This window comes from Amblyomma maculatum, chromosome 2 (genome assembly GCF_055883805.1).
Source record: "Amblyomma maculatum isolate TAMU_Amacu chromosome 2, ASM5588380v1, whole genome shotgun sequence".
Lineage (NCBI taxonomy): Eukaryota > Metazoa > Arthropoda > Arachnida > Ixodida > Ixodidae > Amblyomma > Amblyomma maculatum.
The window spans coordinates 51869989-51894116 of NC_139345.1; the positions used below are offsets into that span (position 1 = coordinate 51869989).

General features: G+C 48.3%; 1 protein-coding gene across 6 annotated transcripts in view; it reads right to left on the reverse strand.

Annotated features, from left to right (window-relative positions):
• Window positions 1-24128, reverse strand: part of EndoA (SH3 domain containing GRB2 like, endophilin-A) — an 88785-nt gene that overhangs the window by 63976 nt on the left and 681 nt on the right. The window contains exon 2 of one of the 6 annotated variants that reach the window (XM_084594143.1): window positions 13261-13477. The exons of the other annotated variants lie outside the window; for them this stretch is intronic. The gene's annotated coding sequence lies outside the window, so the exon portion shown is untranslated. The remainder of the gene's footprint in view (window positions 1-13260; window positions 13478-24128) is intronic. 6 annotated transcript variants of the gene reach the window in all.

The window sequence follows — 24128 nt, forward strand, 5'->3', positions numbered from 1 at the left end:
CGGCGCTTGACCTGTGAACCGGGCAACACGAGTTCTACTCCGGTCGCATTTCCAGGGAGGAGAAACGCGAGGCGCCAGTGCACCGTGCGACGTCAGCGCACGTCAAACAAACCCAGGTGGAGGAAGTTATTCGAAAACCTCCATTACGGCAAAAGAAAAGCCAAATTATAGAAGGGCTTTGAAGAACCATTTCTGACCGCTTGCAATAATTTATAAAAACAGTTCCAAAATTTAACCTCGCATTTCAAAAGAGAAAGAAGGTGAAGAGGGTGCTTTTTCAAGTGACCAGGTACAAGTTTGTCGACAGCTTATCACGATGACAGAGGCAGGTACCAGTGTGCACAAGACTATTTCAACACCGGCGGCCTGGCGCTAGGTAGCTGACAGGTCCACAGATTGCTGCGAACTGCAGCTGCGGTCCGGCAGCGCTCCTCCGGGGGAAACCTGCCGAGTTCACTCATGGATCACGGCAAAGGCGCACTGATGGCAAAAAAAAAAAAAAAAAAAAGAAGGTGACGATAGGCGTAGAGGCAAATGCACCACACCGCGAGGCGCAACGCGCTACTAAGAAAAAGAGACCACAAGCTAGGACACCAAAGCTACGCAGCCTATTTATACGGCAGTGGAACGTACGGCAGTGGAACGTACAGCTAAACTGACAGATGACCAAAGCTATATCGATGCAAGGTAGGGTTAGGTCCGTTCGGACAGCACCACGTATATACGGCATCGCCAGTGTTTCATCCTTGAAAGCATGTGGCAACTGCCGAACAGGGCGCTGAGAATGCGCCTCGAGAATCCCGGTCGATAGAGGGAGCCTCCACGGAGCCCGTTGAGCGTAGCGTGACTTACTCCGGCTGTTGCTTTCGTTTCTTCCCAGATCTTATTTTTACTCCATTATACCGTTTCTTTTTCTTTCTCATTTTGACTGCGCACCGTGCGAAGGCATCGATCGCCACCGAGGTGCCTTGATTGACGAGTTAGAGGCACGAGAGGCACATTGGAGAGGCTGCTTCTCTCCCAGACGCACAGCGCAAGGTAGGAGGAAGATGGGAAATCAAAAAACAAATAAAATGAAAAACAAGAGTCGTGGGGGTGACGACACAGGGCTCCTCATGTGCTTCTGCGAGACAAATAGCGCCATCGCAAGACACACTCTCTCTCTCTTTGACACCCTCCCCTCCAGCACAAGAAATAGCGTGAAAGTTGAGCCATTTGGCTGATAATGTATAAAAAAGCGCAAAACCTTTACGAATAGAGGCAGAAACACGAGATCACGTGGGTGGAAGCAGAGAGAGCCTAGTGATTCGAGCGTCCGAGCCCTACTCCAGAGGTGCTGAGTTTCGAGTGTCGCGAAGCACCTATCGGTTTCCAATCGACACAAGCTTTCCTTCGGCTGGCCCGGTGTTCGGTTTCCTATGGGATGAAAAGTTTGGGAAAAGACTCTCGCTCTCGCATTCGCCACTTCGACGAGTCGCTGAAGCTTTGAAGCTCTAAATTTTCCATGTGCGATAAAGCTAATCTGGTCCTTCCACTAGTTATTTATTGGTAATTTTCGTACTGTAAAGAACAACTCCGCGGCAACACCGCGCTATGCGAAAAAAGGCTTCCGGCCGCTTGAGGCCGAAGGCTCGATTTCCGGCAGTAGCGAGACCGACATTTAGGAGAGACAGAAAAGCATGCATTTACCCGGTAAGATTTCGCTTGCGCGAAAAAAGAAAAAAAAAAAAAAGAAGAAAAGAAAAAAAAAAGAAGGGGGGGGGGGGGGGAATTATTCGCTTGATACTTGCGAATGAATATACGGGCGACCTACGGCCTTTGCATGTCCCAGCGTTGCGTTTTATCGAAGCGAGTCCGTGTTACAGATATAAAGCTTATAAACATCGGTAGAATCTATCTAGTCCGATAGACTATACTTCCGGTGAATGGTGGTCGGTATCCTCAGTTCAAGAATGGACAAAAAAATATGCGCAAAAAAGACGATCACTTAAGAGGACCATCTTTTTTGCGCATCCTATTTCCTTGTCCAATATGAACCAACTAGCCCAACAGCAAGTTTTAATTAATCAGCTCAAGACGTCGGTAACTTGTGCGGCTTCTCGAGGTCTGTTAATCAGTTAGCGCTGGTTCTTTTCTAGGTCAGAGCGAGACAGGACTGCCCGTGTGTAGCGTGCGGTGTATGTGGCCTGTTAGCGCACTACTCGAGCATTCCAAAGTTAAGCGACAAACGTGTTGATGGCTGCTCGCACCAAGGGCATGAGCTTTCATGTTTTCCAGGGTGCATTAAACCGTAAAGGTGGTCCGGTTTCGTTTATACATGGATTAACGGCCATAAGAGATTCAGGCTATGAGGGACGCCATAGCGGAGGGCTAAGGACACTTCGGCCACCTGGGGTTCATTAATGTGCACTGACATCGCACAGTATACACGGGTGCCTTCTTTATGTCTTAACGAAAAGCGGTCGCCGCGAAGGATTTGATCCCGAGTCTGGATTCAGCGCCCTAACGACTGAACCACCGCAGAGGGGAGAAACTGCATTTGCGTGCACTATGAAGAGTATCTGCCGCCAGGACGGGTCTTCTTTTGAGTATAGTTGTTTGAGTGGTTTCTGTGCTTTCCGTGTGTTGGCTCTGAGTAACACGAGTCTCACCTCGGTTTCCATGTGCGCGAGCTATACTGTCCGGCGTTTCGTTTCCCTAGGGTCCACATTATTTTGGGTTTGCACCTTAGGGGGCACTTCCCGGCTCATATGGGAAAGCCTGCCGCCTCCTTGGGGACCCTTCCATCGGTACTGTTTTGGAAAGCTGATTTCGAGTAGAAAACGATTTGTACAAAACATTCTGCGCTGCTGGGCAAGATTGCTGCCAAAGAGCATTGTGCCCTTTCCACCTCGAAACGCTAAACGCGACAAGTATCGAGTGTTCAAGTGCGCCTGCGCACTTACCCTGCTCTCAGCCAATTACGTTCGCTTCCGCTTTTACGCTCGCCGGATTGCAGGACGACGGTGACGACGATCGACTCTGTCGCCAGTAAGATGACATCGAGCCACCACCACTTCCACTGGGCACGATCTAATGCCCCCCCCCCTCCCCCCTCCAGTTGCTTAATCGGTTATATTCATAATAGTTCGACCTAGACCCGCCTAATATTCTAACCCAAACCAGTCGCTGCAGGATTCCGTGTTTTAACGCTCTAAACTAAGCTCTGCAGCACGCCGTGCAGCGAAGCGACGTCAGGTGTATAAGCGCAGATTAATTCAGCTTTGGCATTAAAACGACACCGATAGCACTAATTGTCCACACAGCGAAATGGAAACAAACAAGTATAACGGGCCTCCACAAAACGAACCCCTGGCCTGCTCTGTTCGGACCTCGGGGCGGGGAGAGCGGAAACGAGGCCAGGTCATGCAAACGTCACCGCACTCGCACAGAAAACAGTGGGGGAGGGTCGAGACCTGGCTATACAGGGGTAGCGAAGGACCACAACTCTATTCTCTCCTAATCAGAATGCAGCCCAAGAGAAAGCTGCAACCTCTTCGTTACATAGTACACAACACAGTAACAAAACAGAAGCCTAACACTGAGCAACGTGAGAGAGCGTGCCGGCGACGCCCACCGGCGCGTTACTACGCGAAGGTGCGTACGCGGCACGGGTGCCTGTCAGCGCGAACAGGAAAGGAGCGCACGTAGTGCGCGGCCGCCGACAGCGGTACGAAGCTGCCGCTACCGACAGCCGTGACGACCGCCGCACACGGAGCGTGTGGTGGCAAAGCCGAAAGCGTACGGCGCCGATGTCTCCTGGAGCGACGACAGCAGCGGAGGAGCGGCGAGAGGACAGGCTGATGGGCGGCAGACGGAGGGGAAACCAGAACGCCAGCGAAAGGACAGGCGTGCCGCGCACTCGTTAGGCGAATTGTTCCGCCGCTTCTAGCAGGGGATGTTGCGGCGGCTACAAGGCGACATAACGGTAGCCGCAAGGAGAAAAACTACGAGATACGTGAGCCGCAAAAGGCGCCACATACTATATCGCTGGTGCAGAAGTGTATATTTCACACTGATCGCGCTTACGACCGGCGACTGATTTTTTCCTACTGCCGGCGGTCGGGTTCGAACCCGGGTACTCCAGCGCAAAAAGAAAAAAAAAAAAAAAAAAAAAAAAAAGCGAAGTTAAGGCGAGCGCCTCGCACTCAATGCTCGGTTTTCCTCACGCACACCGAGAGAGGATTCAGCACAGCCCTTATAGTTGACACAGCGAAAAGCTAACACAGCGCTCAAACCAACCCTTTGCTCTCTCTCTCTCTCTCGCTCTCTCTCTCGTTCTAAAGCAACGCTTCACGAACCTGGGAAAATTACCAACTAGCTAGTCCATCTCGCACTGCAACCCTTCCGCAAGAACAAACGAAGCCGAAAGGAACGTTGGCGTTAATGCATGCTCATCCATTGACGAGCCGTATGCATTGGTCACATTCCTTCCCATTCCCGTGAGTCTATTTCACGGTCGAAAACAACGCTACCCGCTGAAGTGCTCGTAACATATCGTTAGTGCGTTGATATTTCTGTTGCCAAAACATCCTCCCTCTGCTCTTTGCGCACTCAAAATCTGTAGGAGACAGCGCGGTTACGATCAGAACTGCTTTCTCTCTCTCTCTCTCTCTCTCTTTTCTTTTTTCAAACGTACCCAGCAGAATGGTCACCTTCTGTTCGGCATAAAACGATCCCGGCTGGGATAGGCACTCGTACGCCGTCCTTCAACATCACATCGCGTCACGTCGCGACTTTGGCTGCGTTAATTACCAAGCTCGGGTGCCAACTTTGGCGATTCAAACGTCCTCGAGAGCACGCGCTTGGAAACGAGCACTCGACCGAGACCGAACTGCCCTTTAGAGAATGGCCGACACAGAGAGAGACAAACATTTATTCGGAGCAGGCGCGAAATATTCGGCCCTAGGTGGGCAGCCTCCTCAGTCCAGGAAGCCGTGGATCGAGCCATCTCCCGAGTCCGGTTGACCAGATTACGCTGATACTCCAGGCTGGGGCTTGACAGCTGAGTCTCCCACTGCTCTTCAGTTAAGACCATGGTGGTTGTAGTACCATTTGGTCCCTTGCATCCCCACACCATATGTTGTAGGGTGTTTGGTATACATTGCAAAATGCGCATTCATATCTGTAGGTGGTGGGCGAGGTTCTGTGTAGTAAGGTGCCGTGGACGTGGCTGTTGGTTTGGATTTTTCGGAAGGTGACTGCTTCTTCTCTGGTTAGTTTCTTGTGGGGTGGGGAATATTTTCTTGTCAAGTCTGTAGTGCAGGAGGATGTCAGTATATTTCTTGGGTACATCGTGCGTTCTCCGAAATCTCTCCGGAAGTGATGCCCGGTTAGCATATCCTCGGGCTGAGGCATTGGCAGCCTCGTTTCCTTCCAAGTGAGTGTGTCCCGGAGTCCATATGATGAAGGTGTCTGGGAGGTGATGAATTGTGGTGCGACGGAAGATTTGAAGTGCTATGCTGGAAATTCTTCGCTTTTGGTAGTTTCTGCATGCAGGCTGTGAATCAGTGAGAATGATGACATGCTTTGCTCGTCGAGATTACTAAGGCAAGCATACTTTCTTTTTTATTTCCGAGCCGGAGGATGTCAAAGCTTATCTGAGGGGACACTTGAACTATTGGTAAGACGCGACAGGTTAAATGGCTTTCCCGTCAGCGTACACGCAGCTTGTTGGTCGTTTAATAAAATTCCCTTAATCTGTACCTTAACATCATACATGCGTAAACTACCGCATTATATATACAAGACCACCCGAAATAAATATAAAGCTCTGCTTTTACCCAGCCCTACGAACATTCCAGAGTGGCACAGGAGTATCTGACATCTACGCGTCCCTTGTTCGATTCCCGTCTGACCCTCCTATCTCGAAGCCTGAGTTGGCAGCTCTGCCAACGCGGCCATGTGGTGTGGTCTCGTATAGCATCCCACAACCCGCTGACCAACCACTGCTCAGCCGTGTTAACCACCTACTGTGTACCACCTGTCAGAGGCACGCCCCTGACTTTTCACTTCGTCCAGCCACCTATCCCACACCGTAAATTTTGAGAAAAAGCAGGCAAGCGTCGCAACGGAAAAGGCTATATGCTTTGTCATCAATATGCGCTTAAAGTGAATAGACCTTACTAACACTCGCGCGGAGTTACGGTCTCGTGGCGTGCTATGCTAACGCCGGTCATCGCCACCCACACCAAAAGCGAGACAATAACAGCTTCGCTTAAAAAAAAAAAAAAAAGAATTTTATAAGAAAACAAATACTCCATCCACCCGTCGAGTATGGGTCGGAAGCAGCAGAAAAATATAAGGCAGCGCCAACAGCTCCCATAGCGGCTGGAGGAAAGCCAACTGGTAGCGGCATCCAGAAACATATAGAAAAAATTTCCCGGTGTTTCGGACGATTCGGACACTAACGCAGCCTCGGGCGCGGCGTGCATGCAGTACATGAATCATTCCTTTTGTAAACACGAGTTCTCCCAGAGTCAACAGGTGCTCTGAAATAGCTGAAACCGGAACTAGCTGGAGAGTCTACCTCCGGCTGAGTCACGGTCACCGTCGTCACGGTGCATACGGCTAAAGTAAAGCGGCTCCCGCGAAAATGCACGCCGCCAACATTTTGGAACACGCATAAGACAACAGCAACTAACAACAATGGCCGACAAAAAAAATATTAAAAAGAACTCTAATCGAGGCATTTCCAATTTTTCTTTTTAGTCGCACCGCCTGTGAAAAGTCCCACTCTGAACCCCTCTAACCGGAAGATGTCGGACAACGGCGCAGTGCATTCCGTCATGCCCTGATTGGCAGAGGAGGTGGGAAGACACCGTCGCCACCATCCATGCCCTTTCGCGCAACGTTGTGGAAGGCTCCTCCCCAAACCATCCGACGAATGCGCATCCTTCCTTTCCCAGGGGACCACTTTATACACGCTGAAATTACACAGCCCGACTGGCTTGGCTCGAAAGACTACGACTACCGGTGAACTTTCCTGAAAAGAGGGGACTTGTATAGCGAGCGGAGTCAGCCAACCATGTTGAGCCGCGATGAAAACAGCAATTAACGCGTAATGGTGTTTGTGCGTCGAGAAGCGAAACAACCTGCAAAGTAAGTTGCGCTCGGCTTTACTTCTCCCAGCAGTACGAGCGAACACAGTGGCGTTTAACCGTTCGCTTACCGCGCCTGTTCAGATCAGCAAGTTTCAGTGGTGGCACGCAATGTCACATTCTGAGCAACCTGGGCCACTTTTAGACAAGTATAGCGCCGTTCAGCATGTCGCAAAAGGACTGCGCTTAAACTTCGGTATTTGTTTTTGTTTTTTTTCTTTTTCGACAGACGCATGGGAGGGTACTTCTAAACATCGCAAGAAAACTCAACGTGGAGTGATCGCGTCAAGCATGGCGTCCAAGGTGGTGTCCTCGCCTCGCAATGACCCTGGTCTGCGGAGACGGTGTTCTCGCGATTTTGCCGAATTTTCACTTTACTTTGTAGGTCCTGGTGACAGCTCCAAGTGAAGACACGTCCATGTTCGTCTCAGATTTATTACTTCGCCCAGCCCGAACCAACAGATGCCCGTCTGTACTATTAGTTTCCGGGGTTGCCGAGGAGATTCATAGGCTTGTGGACCTCTCTGAAGGTACCAGACATGTTCTTAACGATTTCGTGCCCTCCGCAGTGCAGTGGATGCAGTTTCCCGGAAGACGGCCGGAAGTGGAAATGCACTGCGTAGCAGCCCAAAGCGATATGCGCGAGCGATTTCTTTTTTTTTTTTTTTTCTTCTCTGCCAAGCGGAATGCTTGAAGTATACACTGCAACTTCGAATGCTTGTTTCTGACCCAGTTACATAAAAACGCGTATCATAGGACTGTATTCCTTTAATTCCTGACTGATTATATTTAACATTTCTGCGAATTTTTTCGCCTGACTCAAATTTCGCCAATGAAACACTTTTTAGCGATAGCTTATATAAATAGCTCGTTCGGTCGAAAAAAAAATCGATGTAGCAGTCTTTGTAATTGTCGGCGTCGCAAATAATCGGGGGCTACAAAAAAAAAAAAAAAAAAAAAAAACCGTCAATGTCATTCGTGGTTTTAGTGGTTGATGGTTGATTGGTGTATGATGAGCGATAACGAGTTAATGAAATCGTTTTATTGATTTACTGATTTATATATGAAAAAAAAAAATTAAAAAATGAGGTACGATGGTGTCAAAGTGCTCAGAATGAAAAACCATGATGTTTGACGATGCTAATTAAGAAACTTTATTGTGTAACTGATCAAATAATTGCAATAATCGAAAAATGAATGAAAAATGCGTTCAGATCTGACAAACTGCTCAGAATGGAAAGCCAATGTTTGCTGATGCTAATTTATCAGTATCAATATTTTTAAAATTAAAAATAAAAAAGTTTAAAACATCGTCTGTGTGTGAAACGCTATCGCGTCATACACGGCGCGGGGTTTAAGTGTCCCCCTAATTTTTTTTTATACGTAAGCAATCTATATCCACGGCTTTGTCTTTATGACAATAAATTGAAAAATTGTGCTTCGATGAAACAATATTCTTAAATTTATGGGTGAAAGGAATATTTACGCACACCTTATTCACAGTTGTGCCTTAATTCCCGCGACACATAAAAAGTTAAATTGATCTTGCGACATGTATTCCAAAGCAAGTTTACCGCCATTCCGCTACGGAAAATAACAAAACATGTGCGGAACGTACACCCCGCTCATGTCACAAAACGAATATGATAAGGGAAACTGGCACATCAACCCCCTTACACTGGGCTAAACGGGGTGCTATCAAGGACGTTTTACAGGCTGCTGTTTTAACCAGCCCAGAACGAAGAAGAAAATCACGCCGTTGAACAGATGTTATATACAGCTTATAGCTAATCAGATCCAAATTAGAGGCAGCCCTCGGACAGCAAACCTAAAATTAGCCCAGCTTCGAACCCTTCTCTAAGTGGTGCAAGGGGAGAAGCGGAAACATCGCAAACGCATAAAAAAAGAAATAAGGGGGGAGGGGGGTATGCAGGTCACGGCGCGCATCTAGGTCGCGCGCTGACGAGCAGCGGAACCAATATCCGTATTGCGGATACGCCGTTGGCGCGCTTGTTTCAACCGGTAATGTATACGAAACAACTAAAAAGAAGCCGAAACAACGAGCGGTAATAAAAAAAAAAAAAAAACCGAAACGAGCGCAGCACGCGAATAACGAGTGAAGGGAAAAACGCAGCCAAGTCGTTGAGCAGTAGCTGAGCGTAAATTATGCACACACGCTCAAGAAAGCGAACACGACACAAGAGAAAATAGCAAGATCTGCGAGCAAGAAAAGGCGAACACGCAATTACCGGTGCATTATTTGACAGCGGGTTCCGCGATTTGAATTGTAGCCATTATTCTTTATTATCATTATTATCATTTCCGTTGTTTCTTTGCCTAAGCCGGCGGGTACGCGTGCATGGTGCAATGTAGTTAAATAAGCAGCCTGCCTTATTGGCTGGCAGTCGGCTGTAAAAGGCGGATTTGGAGCTTTATCTTCCCTAACTGTATGCAAAAATGCATGCGGTTCTTTACAGACAGTAGTGAACAAAAAGATATGACCATTTCGCTTTTCCTACTCTATTTTACCGCACTAAAGCTTGCGGACGAGCGCGATGGGAAGACATCACAGTTTTTACACAGCAGGAAAAAAAAAAAATGTACCGCCCCATTAAATCACATTGTATCCCGACGATATTACGAGATTTCATTTTTTTTTTTTTAACTACAAAACGCGCTACAATATTCAAAAATAACTCTTCACCATAACGCAACACCATCAGTATTGCCCACACAAGAATTTCGACACCGAGTCCACGAAGCTGTCGGTGAACGTCTAGTCGTTTCCCTTAATTCTTACAGTAGCTGGCCAAAACTCTCCCCGGCGCCGCTGGTCTCTTTTTTTCCACAGAAGAAAGTCACCCTTCAAAAAATACAAACGAAAAACAGACACTTCCTCGGCCCATTAATACACAGGATACCACTCACCACCTACAAATATGAATGAGCATTCTGTAACGTGCCAAACACCCTACCACATATGGTGTGGGGATGCAAGAGACAACTTAGTGTCTAACTACACCAGACACAACAGAGGAGCAGTGGGAGACCCAGCTGTCAAGCCCCAGCCTGGATGACCAGCGTGGTCCCGTCGACCGGACAAGGGACATGACTCGAGTCCATGACATCCTGGACTGAGGAAGAAGCCCACCTGGGGCGAATATTTCACGCCTGCTCCGAACAAAAGTTTCTCACTCTCTCTCTTCCCGAGGACGATGCCGCACATATTTTACATTGCTGTCCTTCAAACAATCTCAGCGGGCTGGCTTAACTGGCCCCGATCTTCCTCTCTCTACCACACAGTTTCTCACAGGCTTAGAGGAAATCGCTTAGTGTCGTCGTTCTGTTTAAAGATACCCGAAGCCCAGATCACTCCCCTCATGAGGCTGGGACAGGTAGGTCACCGCCGCTTGCGGCGGGGGCTAGCCTGTTACCAAATTTTTATCTGTTGTAGGCCGTCATTGCACCCGCCACCGCTGGGGTGGTGGACGACAGCTATTGTTGCGGCGCGCGTCTTTCTCTCCCTCTTCCTTTTCTTCTCTATTTTCTCTTCTGTCTGCACGAGGCAGCGGAGGTGGCTCAGCTACAGAGCCAGTAGCAGGCCCGTGCATTTTATTTTCCTTCTTCCTACAGCCACGACAACAACAACGACAGCGTGGCTATTGGCGAAGATCAGCTCAACGAAAGGAGAACCAGGCTCGTGCCGTAGTGCTCCCGCCCCTGTGGTTTAACTTGCACAGTCAATAACAAGGTCCTATCATTTCCACATGACAAGAAGTTCGATTCCTCCAATGAAGTTACTGTTTTCCATTCGCCATTTAACCACATGCATTTGAAGCCGATTTTCGTTTTTTTTTCTTTTTTTCACACGTACGCACGTAATGAGCTACGCTATAGCTTAATACATTAAATTCACAGTCCGTGGTTAAACATTAGATCTTGACACCAGGGAAGAAATATTCGCGATTGTCGATAACAGAGAGTAGTTTTCTTCGTTTACGAGAACTATAAGTATCATTAGCCAGGTTCCTTTCTCGATCTGGCTTGTTCCGGTGAAGATCGAGAAACGAAACCTTCCCTGAATCTCCAATCCTGCGACAATTTGCGAAGCCACCGACTGTGCTACTCGGAAAAGCACTAAATGTTGATGGTGTTTCGCCCTAGAATTATAATCGCGGACAAATGTCATTTGAGCAGTCGCGGTGACTCTGTGTCCGGCCCATTGGTTATCGAAATGTGCAGCGAGATACGTGTATACCCGCACAACATCTGCTTGAAAGCGACAGCAAGTAATTAATTATTTCGAATAAATGGGAAGCGACCGTCATGGAAAGCCCCCACGAAAAGACAGCAATGAAAAACGAGCTGAAACGATATAAAACTACGCACAGCACATCCTGTCTGTCTGAAGAAAAGGGTCTTAATGTACCAATACATATCCGAAAACCGAAAATTGGTATTTTATTTTCAGAATATTGTATATGTATGCGAAAAAAAAAAAAAACAACTGAGAAGGCATATTTTTAACTACTGTACATGCATTTACTTTTAAACCCAGTCGAAAAACACTACAGAACCGGGTCAAAAATACGAGAAAATATTCTGTAGTTATGTCGTAAACGTCAGCTTTTTATGTAGTTGTGTAGTTTTTCTGTAGTAGATCTCTGTTGTCTCCAGTTCTGTCGTACATTTCTGTTGTAACTACAGAAAATGGTGATGTTACTATAGAAAGTTCTATTGTCACAACAGGTTTCCTGTCAAAAACTGCGCAGAGTTTGCCTTCTGTAGTTCTGTAGTAAACGTCAGCTATTTATGTAGTTCTGTAGTTTTTCTGTAATAGATCTCTGTTGTCTCCAGTTCTGTCGTACATTTCTGTTGTAACTACAGAAAATGGTGATGTTACTATAGAAAGTTCTATTGTCACAACAGGTTTCCTGTCAAAAACTGCGCAGAGTTTGCCTTCTGTAGTTCTGTAGTAAACGTCAGCTATTTATGTAGTTCTGTAGTTTTTCTGTAATAGATCTCTGTTGTCTCCAGTTCTGTCGAACATTTCTGTTGTAACTACAGAAAATGATGTTACTACAGAAAGTTGTATTGTCACAACAGGCTTCCTGTTAAAAACCGCGCAGAATTTCTGTCGTAACAACAAAATACTTTCTGTAGTTTTCTTTTTTTTTCTGACTGGGAAGAAATGCAACTTCTTTCATTCACCCAGACACCTAAAATATTTATGCTGTGCATGCCAACCAACGCTGCGTGATTAGCAATGCAAGAAGACGTGGGGCAGAGCAGAACCCATTGCCATTAAGCGCGATGACGCCCTTCGTTGGCTAGGCAACTAACCCTATCTACGCGATAACTGCCGCGATGGCGCACTACCCGCGAGTGCTGCGTTTGGCGGCAGCCGAGGATTCTCTGCCCAGCACTGCAGCCCGCCGACCAACCGCACGTCGCAATATCCGAGAGACGCAAACAAAACCAGGATTCGCTCGCAGGATCCGCCACGTACGAGTCAAGCGCAATTTACGACTGCAGTAAAAAGTAAGCGAGCCTCCTTTCTATGTTTTTCTTTTCACTTCCCCGTTTATGCATTCATAGGCCGCGCGGACGACACTCGCTTACAACAGCCACTCTGTTTGGCCCACATATTCATTGCGAGCGCCGCAACAGCGTCGCCAGCCGGCTCGCACATATCTACACGGGACGGGCTTCCGCGCGGCACGCAGTGCCAACCGACAGCGTGCGTGCTTGAGTGCGTGCGTGTGCGTGCAACAGACACGTTCCGTGAGGGCGCCTAGCCACCGTCACTGCGTGGGAACGCTGGGAACGAGGCTCCCTCCTGGTAAAGAGAGAGCGCCGAAAAGTGGGAAGGGGTTGTAAGGAGAGAGGGTTCGTGTCCACGGTCATCACGAAATAAAGAAAATAAGAAAGAAAAATAAAAGACGAAAAGAAACATCGCGCGCGCGCACCGTGATCGTGTTTGCTTGTTCATGCGGAAAGAAATGCGAAAAACGTCTCTCCATTTCTTAGGTAATGGAGCGAGAGGTGGGTGAGCGAATGGAAAGGGGGACGAGCTGCACGAGCGAGCAGAAATGACTCTGCGAGGGCTACCGCACCACACCTTTGGAGGTCGGCCACGCCGCGCGGGAAGGAGTCGCCTCTCGCTCCGCGATGCAGTCGTGGCGGTAGTTTCGCTTCCGCGTCGGATCGCGCTTGCGTCACAGCTGGCCGTCTTTACTGCAGCGGCGAAATGCTCGTAGCTGGCAGCCTTCTTCTGGGTTGGTAGGTTGCCACCGAAGGGTTTCTCAACATTAGGCAGTGGGGACCAGCTGGCGGCACTGCACACAGTCCACCACGGAGATGCGTATGAATGCCGTGAAGATGATGTTTCGTATTTGGTTTGCCATTGTTGCGCGTGAACCCTGAGCCGTAACAGTGCGACTTTTCTCCAGGCGAAGCGCGACAAAATGCCGCCAAAGCTTCTAAAACAGATTTAACACTGGCGTTAAATTGCTTGAAGTAAGAAACGCACAATCAAATAATTTAGTCTGCCCACAGGGAATAAACAGCAGCACAGACCGATTCGGAAGCGTAATACACATTTTCGTCAAAACACCACCCATTAAGCCAAATACGAAACCTTGCATTCTCGGCATTAGTTCCTGCGGTGTATGAAGTGTTCAGAAACTTGCGAATGCCACAGACCGTGGCGCTAGCTCTTCCTACGTGTAACATTGAGAATCTTTATGGCTAGCTACAGTACACGGTGAAAAACGCCGCGGCGAGCTGAAGTGACCACTACATACAATGTTGGTGCGCATTGCTGCACTTTTTTTAAACCATGAACGGTTATTCACTCACCGATTTCAAACTCAAGATCACATGGCATCTCATTTGTCACTCAAAAATACCTATCTGCATAGCATCGCAGTCGTCACGCTCATACAAGGGAGCGACGGACGCAGCACTGGCTAAGTTGGTGAACGAACCGCGCCCCTAAACATTCCAGCACCACAATCAAAACGCGGGCGTATGTACACCAGACCAGCATATGACCTACGACCAGAGGCTGGCCGCACAGCTGGCCTGGTGTACGCCCGCGTCGGTACTTTCCGCTACGCAAGCTTTCCTGACGGACAGAGCGAACGGCAGTTTTTTCCGACGGAAGAATTAATAAAAAAAAAATGCTTTGGAATCCGTAACAAGCGCGCCTGACATTGAGCGCATACTTTTTTAGACGACAGGTTGTCGTTCTTTTTTTCTTAGTCAGTTTGAGATGGACTTGGAAGTGGTGAAGTCAAATGTATCATGTCTAAAAAATAAATAAATAAATAAATAAATAAATAAATAAATAAATAAATAAATAAATAAATAAATAAATAAATAAATAAACAGTACAAAACACGAAAATTTTTCGGTGCTACCACTAATGCACGGAATCTCATATTTGCCTTTGCCGCCAGGTGGCCACAGCGCGCGAATGTATGCAGAGACGGATTTCAACGCGAAACTCCGGAGCACTTTCAAGTAAAAAAAAAATTGCCGACGATTACGTTATTTCCCAATTCGAAATTTGAGCGCAGTTCATCAGCTGTTTCACCTTTTTCTATAGACTGAGGCAAAAATTTCGAGCAAGACATGTATGTACAATTACAGACTATTTTATTTTTCACACATATTCCTTCAAGAAACACTCCACTAACAGTTCTTGACTGTCATGAAGGAAGCTTTGTTGTCGGAGAAATGAAGAGAGCAATTAAACCCCGCCGGGGTGGCGTAGTGGTTACGGCGCTCGACTACTGTTCCCAAGGACGCGGGATCGAATCGCGGCCTCGGCGGCTGCTTTTCGATGGAGGCGAAAGGCAAGACGTCCGTGTGCTGTGCGATGTCAATTTCCGGAGTCCTCTACTACGGCGTCTCTCATAGCCTGAGTCGCTTTGGGACGTTAAACACCACAAACCAAACCAAGCCTAGCAATTAAGTTACCGGGAGGTTGCGGGAGGCAGCACGTGGGCCCATAGGAACGTTGCGCGGCGAAGACACTAATGCTACAAACTGCAGACGAGAAGAACATTCGCAAATATCTTAAACTGACTTGAAAACGTTGTAGTCGCTTTCCACTTTCACTCCACCTTCCTCCCTCCCCTAACGGTGCGGTACAGGTGTCCACAGAAACAAGTATGACAGATACTGCGCATAAAAACTTAGCAAGCGTCTCGTCAAATTTCTAGCAGTGTATTTTAAAGGAAAATGAGGGCGGGCTAGATAGGGGCCAGGCCTTTCTCAAAAAGCCAAGGGACGATTGGCTAGAGATCCCGACTATCAAACTAGCTGTATGTACGCAAACTACATCAAAATATGATGCTTTTTTCTGTGAGTGTGTGAATTCTCGGTTACTGCACTATTACCCTGCTGTTCGATGTGGGCGCTCGCATTATTCATGAATTATCTTAGCAATGTGCACCATGTGTGGTCACGTCTTCCACTTGAGCTCTGGAAGCGTGCCTTTCATAATTGGTTCACAGGAATGGAAAGGCGCAGTATCTGTCACACTTGCTTCTGTGGACACCTGAATCATGCAATAAGAGAAGGGAGGTTAAGTTAAATTGGTTCACAGGAAGGGAAAGGCGCAGTAACTGTCACACTTGCTCTGTGGACACCCGAACCGCGCCGTAAGGGAAGGGAGGGAGGTGGGAATGAAAGTGGAAGGAGAGAAAGAGGAGCCGTAGTGGAGGGCTACGGCATAATTTCGACCACCTGGGGATCTTTAACGTGCGCTGACATCGCACAGCACACGGACGCCACTTCGTTTCGCCTCCATCGAAACGCAGCCGCCGCGGTCGGGTTCGAACCCGGGAACTCCGGCACAGTAGTCGGGCGTCTTACCACTGCACCACCCCGGCGGGGCAAAGAAGGGAGGTGGGAGTGAAAGTGGATCTGGTTACAATGGAATTAGGCGCAGTATCTGTCACACTTGTTTCTGTGGACACCTGAATCAGGTGGGAGTGAAAGTGGATCTGGTTACAATGGAATTAGGCGCAGTATCTGTCACACTTGTTTCTGTGGACACCTGAATCACGCCGTAAGGGAAGGAAGGTGGGAGTGAAAGTGGAGCCGGTTACAGTGAAACAGCGCAGTACCTATCACACTAGTTTCTATGGACACCTGAATCGCGCAGTAAGAAAATGAAGGGAGGTGGGAGTGAAAGTGGAGCTGGTTACGAGGAACAACGGCGACGACGACTCGAAACCCAAGAACGGGCGCCAAAGAGCTGCGCTCTAAAATTGCAAAACGACGTCGAGTGCGCGGTCGGTGTCCCGAGGCATTTTGCGCTTAGAAATAAGCGCTGCATCCGTATTTAGCTACTGAAAGACCTCCACAAATTCGGTCGGGCGTTATCGGGAGCCGGTATATACTTCCACGTGTGTACACAGCTCGATGGTCTCCTTCGAATTGCTGTCTGCGCTTTGCACTAGGAGCCGGATACCATCTCGCATACCATGTTCGGCAAGGCTGCAGCGGAAATGGAAAACCGGTGCAGCCCAATGGACGGCCCCAAATGCTAGCCGTAAGTCCGGTAAATAGAGCGCACGAGAGGGAACTCGATGCGCGCCCTAACGCAACCCGCTCGAGCGTTATAAGGTTCCGGGATTACAGCGGTGAGCGAGGCGCTGCGCTTTGTACGCGGAAATGAGAACCGATACGTATTTTTGCTTCTTATCCCTACTTCATTAATTTAAAAGCCCGATCGAGCACATAAGTGCGGATTTGCGCGGCGTAACTTCTTTCTCCTAAGCTGCAGGTAGGTGCCGGAAGACGAGTAACAGTCATAGCGCGCGAAGGCGGCCACGGCGACACGTTGTCCTGACAACGGCATCGATCACGGTGAGCCGCTTGCACACACACGGAAATTGTGCGCATGCAATACCTTTTGCTCGCAAAGCGCCAAGTGAGACTGTTTACCTGACGGCAAGCACGCAAAGCACAACAGGTGGCGTCCGCCGTAATCGCGACGTATCGAGGGACGAAAAATACGCTGGCGTGAAGCCTTCTGGACTACGCGAACGTTTCTAGAGCTGCGTTTGTACGGTGACAAAATCTGCCACTAAGTTCTAATACTAGGAACGCGATATGGAAGCTATAGATCTAAGAACAGCGCTCTTTCATTTATTAACACACCGACGGTACAAAGTGAAGCTGAATGCGACGCATGCTTTCGTATTCACCACAAATAATTGCTTGACCCCGTACTTACGTGTGAACCTTATACACGCCAACGTTTGCGAGAAGTCCTGACCGATTTTCACGTGGACTCTTTCATGAAGAAATGGCAAGTCGAATCGCTCTATCTACAGAAATGAACTGGATTTGGCATGTACACGTCATCGGCTCCTCGTTACTTCATCTGCATGCTGCAACAGCACGCCAGTTACCGGTACAAGTTTTCAACGAACAGCCTAAAAGGAAGCTACGCGGGTGAATAAAACCACAGTTCACGACAAACTCGAGCGCTGTTGTATACGACTGAAATAACTCGAGCAAGCTGCAGAAGTCGGCACGAGGCATGCCGTAACAGAATGCTCCGTGACAGACTTTGACCTCGAAAACGGACAGGATAATTAATGTACACGAACCACTTTACCTGCACTTCCCTCGTTCCTTTAGTCACCAAGCGGAAGGTTCCGGAGTGCACAACTGCTACGCCTTAACAGCGGCTGATAAAAAAATTTCATTACTAAACAGGCCTTTAACTGCTGCGCTTTAATAAATTCCGGCAAAATAACAGGAAACGAGTGCACGGATGCGTTTTCATTTTTATGCCGAAGTTTACAAAAGCGCGAATCTGAAACATTTCATTATTAACGCGAGCTCAACAGCATATAAGGACGCGGCTACTAACCCGTCACGGCTATAATTACGCCAGTCGTGAGTAACAGTTTAGTTCATACAGGGTTTAAAGTTCCAAAGCGACTCAGGCTATGAGACACGCGGTAGTTAGTGGAGGGCTCCGGAAATTTCGACCACCTGGGGTTCTTCAACGCGCACTGACATCGAAAAGTCCATAGGCGCCTTGCTTATCGCCTCAATCGAAAAGCGGCCGCTGCGGCCGGGAATAAATCTACGTTACTGGTCTAGCCATATAGCCTCGGTTTACCAGTCGAGCGCCCTAACCATTGAGCCACAATGGCGGAGCAGTTGGAATAATGAGGAACGCGCGCGATATCTAGCACAACTTTCCCGAAGACTTCAACCAAATGCTTGACAAACAGTAGCATTTTTACGAATAATATACATATATTTTTAACAAGGGTGTACGTGGTTGATTAGGCCTGCTACGAGTCATCAGTTAGCCTAGCCTCTCAATACCGTGAAAGCAGAAAGAGACCTGACTAATGCACAAGGAAGGCAGGGCGGACGGCATGCTGCTCTTCGCTGGGGAAGGGCGGGGGGAAGAGAGAAGAAATATTTAGGGGGTGGGGGGACACGTAAGGTCTGCCTTTAGGTGTATAAAGCGACAGCACTAATGGCTCCCGTTTGCCGGCTCCCCGTGCGGATTTTCGTTCGTGTCCATTTGCTTAACCTGTCGTCTTTTATTTGTGTCTCTATTCCAAACATACTCGTTAGTGTGCCCCGCCGCGGGGTGTAGTGGTAAGGACGCACCGACCACTGTGCCGGAGTACCCGGGTTCGATCTCGACCGCCGGCGGCTGCGTTTTGCTGGAGGTGAAACGGAAACGAAGTGGCGTCCGTGTGCTGTGCGATGTCAGCGCACGTTAAAGATCCCCAGGTGGTCGAAATTACTCCGTAGCCCTCCACTACGGCTCCCCTTTCTCTCTTTCCACTTTCTCTCCCACCTTCCTCCCTTCCCTTACGGCGCGGTTCAGGTGTCCACAGAGCAAGTGTGACAGATACTGCGCCTTTCCCTTCCTGTGAACCAACCAACCAAGAGGCGTCCGTGTGCTGTGCGATGTCAGTGGACGTTACAGATATCCCGGTGGTCGAAATTCCTCCGGAGCCCTCCACTATAGCAACCCTTTTCTATTTCCGCTTTCACTCACACCTTCCTCCCTTCCCTTACGGCGCGGTTAAGGTGTCCACAGAAGAAGTGTGACCGATACTGCGCCTTTCCTTTTCCTTTGAACCAATTATTACTCGTTAGTGTATACAGAGGCAAGCAAACGTTAAGTGAAATACCGTCCTACATCGGTATAAATCTTAGCAAAACGCCAGTTTGGGCGAATTGGTTTTGCATCTTCTTACGGAATAACGTAGAGACACAGGACAGAGAAAGGACATACACGGCGCTGGATATAAATCCCTGCTTTAACCATGCTGTACCACATTGTCTGCGTAGTAGCAAGGGAAGGCTGGATTCCGATCTTACTTTCCCACCTCACAAGCGAAGTTGGCGGCGCCTGCCAACCCGCGGACATTTCACCCGGTCTCCCGATGTCACCCAGTCAGGCGATCAGACAATGGACGGCCATGCCACCTGCCAAATACTCATCACTCATCATCACTCCCGTTTGGGACATTACATAAGGGGGGGGGGGGGGGGGGGGCAGTCATACATGATCATAAATATAAAAGTAATATAGAAGTATAGAAAAAAAATATATAAATATAATAAGATAAGATGAGATAAAAACACAAAATAGAAACAGCAGGTAAAACAAGGTGAAAAAAGACAAGAGTAACAAATTTAGATAAGTTATGGCAGAGTGGAAAAAATATAAAACAAATTCAAATAACAGCTATGGATGTAAAACCGGCTGGTCAGTTTGCAGCGCTTGGTAGCTGACATAAGGTACAAGAAGATTATTTTTCATTGAGATAGTCGATTAGGAGCTGTCTGAATCTAGAAGGAGTGCCTGTCAGAGTCATCCCCATGATATTTCGCTCACAACGCCAACGCTGGGTTTCCTGGAGAACGATAAAAATAACGATGGATGACGATGGGGACAGGACAGAGAGTGTGCGAATATACACAGGCATATAACTGAAGTATCGGACGCATTATATGCCCGATCTGTCTGTAGAAATTTCCAAGCCTCAGGCCAAACATTAGGCCTGCTGCTACTGCCATATAGTGTCAAAACGCATCAAAATAAGAACAGGCAAAGGATAAATCGCCATTATGGGGCATGCCGTCTCGGGTATGTGACCAGATATACAGGAACTACAGCGATGAAATTATTCTAATGTAATCCTTTTTCTCTGTCAATCCGTAATGCAATGAGTTAGTTTCCATGGTCTAGCAATTTAATGATTGATGAATTACTTAACAACAGTAATTTCACAGCAGAGTAATTATTTCCATTTCGAAAGTAATTTTGATAAATGACACCACTGCTCTGTACAGACAAAACTACGCACGCCTGGCAGGGCGTCTCGAAAGCAGGAATGACGCGCGGCAAGCCTGCAGAACAGCGTAAAGGAGCGGCAAGAAGAGACGGACTTGATTAGATCTGTGCGTTGAGACCTTCAGTACCCTGTGTAGTCGGGTCAATTATTACTGCGGGTATTCGATGGGTAGTCGCAACCATTCCCCAAGCAGCAAGATGCAAGGCGCCGAGGGGCCGTCAAATGGGCAGCTGGCTCACAATGGTGATTCAAACTATATAGTCAGGACTCAATTGAGCGCCCATGAGCTACCTACAGGTTGCGCGCCCCAAGGATAAGGGTTGCGTCGGATAAGGGCGCAGTGGTGCCTGGTGACAGTCGTCGCCCAGAAGCGAGAGGTGGACATGCAGAAATGCCAATGAGGCGAGCATTACCAATCGCAGAATGCCAAGGTCGGTTCTCGGGGCCCTCGAAACAATGCACAACCTGCTTCGGCGACATCGTACCAGCTCCGAACCGGAAGGCGTTGGTTTCGCCGCTCGTTTCTTTCATGAGCGCAATGAAAGTGGCGATTGTTCGACCAGCCGTCATTTTCCCTCGTTTTGCTTCCGTTGTCTGAAATTATTCTTAGGGGGAGGAGGGAGACACCGTAGCGGAGGACTCTGGAAATTTCGACCACCTGGGGTTCTTTAACGTGCGCTGACATCGCATAGCACTCGGGCGCCTTGCTTTTCCCCGCCTCTAAAAGCGGCCGCCGAGGCCGGGATTCGATCCCGCATCCTTGGACACAGTAGTAGAGCGCCCTATAACCATTATGCCATCCCGGTGGGGATGTTTTAAATGACAATGGAACGTGTTATAGGAACTAAGGAGGAGAGGATACTTGTCCGGTACAAAATTTAACTGGAAGACGAATGAATGTATGCGTTTCGTCAGCACAGAGGTTATGTCTCGTTTTTTTTTTTCTGCTTTGTTAGTTTTTGCATGCATGAAAACCAAAAAGTAATTTAAGAGCAACTGAATTACTCTGCGAAAGTAACTGCAATACAAAGTCATTGCTTTCTGTGGTCAGTAATTGGCGATGTAGTTTAACTAGATTCGCGCGATTTTTGATAGCGCAATTAAATTCTTTTTCAGAAGTATTTTTCCCTGTGTGGATTTGGCAAGCAGCAATCAAGCAAAGCACAAACATGTCCGCGTAAAAGCCACGTCAAATCTAGCCTATGCGGAAGGCTGCGTGGCTAGCTGCTCCAAATGCTACGCGGAATTTAAAGGATTCATGCTGGGACCTAACATTTTTGAGGCGGCCGTACGTGTCAAATGTCAGCTTGATACCAGTGTCTCCCCGTCGCACAGCAGCACACGGATATGAAGGTGAGGCATTTAGCATATGGTCTCGAAAAGGACAGGTGGGTTAACTGCCTTTGTCGTCACCTCTCGTTTTTTCAGCCCGCGAACCATGTTCTGAAGTCATCCCTAGGATCGAGTGGAAAAGGACAGGGCGGCATTTTTCTTACGTTGATGGGTGCGGCTCAGAGACGATGTCCAATGAAAAATATTACAGCAGCTCTGGCGCACAATGGACGGAAGAATTAGAACGATGGCGATTTTCAGGAGCAAAGGACAATAAGCAATACGGCTACTGCGTTTACACAAACGCAACTATTACTCCACCCTCAGTTCGCGACTCCCAAGGAAAAAGGACGAGAGAATAAGAAACTCTCCCAGGCAACTTCAAATTTCACTTTTCGCCTACTGGGTGAAGCGGAAAATGCGATCAGCTTACATTCGCGTGAGTGTGGCACGGCACAATAAAGAAAGGCTCTGTCAAAAGAGGCCTAGCAGCGAAAGAACCTAACTTAAGGTTACAAAACGTTTCTGCGCAGCGCATTCCACTCCGGCGGAAGTCTAACGCACACAAAACCCTTAAGAAAGACCACTTCCATTTCAATATAACACACAATTGCGTCATATACGGAATTATACGCAGTCTTCAGAGCGAAACCATAAAGCGCGAGCCGCTTGAAACAACCGCTTGCGCTATTGTCTGCGCCAGTGTGTATACGCCCACACGCCGGTTATGACCCCTTATCAGCGTTTTTCCAGCGGTCACCTCGCCATCGTCGCAGGGTTTCTTTTATCAGCCACGGCTGTCTGGCGCGAGCTCGCAGCGACGACAGTGGTAAGGGAATAAGAAGCGCGGTGAGAAATGACGAAATAAATGCGCGTCGCGTTCGGGGGCGACAATCAGCTCTATTCTACCATTCAGAAACACAGGCTTTTCAGCAAACAATACGAGCAGTCAAGTGGTTCAGATAGAGACCACCGTCGATGTCGGCTGCGGCAGGTTCAATCATTGTTTCCACCTGTGCTGTCCCATTTACCCCATATTCATGTCAACGTTGATAAAGGTGCACGCTTTATCGCTGTGTGACAAAAAAAAAGAAAAAAAAAAAAAAAGCTCGACTAGGCCGTATCGAAACAATTAGACTGACGTGACGCCTAGGTTCAAGTAGCAAAAGAGGTGGTCACGAGGCTGAGCAAACCGTTACCGTGCGGTTATCCTTGTGCAGCTCCTCGCTAACTCAGTAACGATGAGGAACAGCGGTCTACTAGATGCGCGTGCGCGCTATACTGCAGCTAAAATGTTCGGTCACACACACACGAATTTGCGCAGGATCAAGAGACGGGCTTAAATCACCCGCGAAATCGCCAACGGACGTTTTGTAAATAAACGCAGATGACATATTCACGAAATAAAATTCTTCCATCCGATGGACCTCTAACGCTGAAGGAGTACGTTAGCCTGTAGAACAGGTGGCAAATTACAATCAAGCGTTCAGCGCAGTACAATGCAGTTGGCCTTCCGTCGAAACATTTACGAAACTTGAAGCGGCCTTCACATATCAAGCTTAGTGGGGCACAATCAGAACTGCACTGAGTTCTTTTGAAATGACAGACCGGTACACTGCACTGGCGGCGAACAGATGGTCACACCGGCTCGGCAAGCACCTTCTTGTTTCTATGGCATTGTTTTCCTGCGTTTGACACGTTGACTGTCCCGCTCTTCCCCGAGTCCATATGTTATTTCGGCGCTCTGCCGTCGCACCTTTTCTGCGACGAAATCGCGAAACAGTTCACAGCGTGAAATCCGTTCCCCGCAATGATCGCAGCCTTCACAGGTTTATTCACAGCACCATGTCGTGTAAACGCAGCAGAGGTATTATGAGACCTCATCAGAAGTCGTATCGCGCCCCTCCCCGTGTCTTTTCCTTATTCGGACGTTCCAAAATAAAATTTTCACTGCACGGCATAAGCGTGTCCCCCTGTCACGTCACCGAACAATTGCGCAGAGAGCAAAGTCGGGACGCCCGGAAAGCTGTCAGTCGAGACCGGTGACACGCATCAGGTGCTTCCGAGCGCTGACCTGTTAGTTGCACGCGTAGAGCCGCGCCAGCGGTAGGCAAACCAGAGCGCACAGCCTTTACGCGGTCAATACGAGATGCGGCAAAGCAAAATGCGCAAAAAAACAAGAGGGAGAGCGTAATATGCAGCCAGCACAACGCTATTCACCTCGCTGCATTTTGATATCAGCGAAAGCCCAGATCAGCGCCACTTGACCGAGAAGTGCGGTATCCAAAGGTCA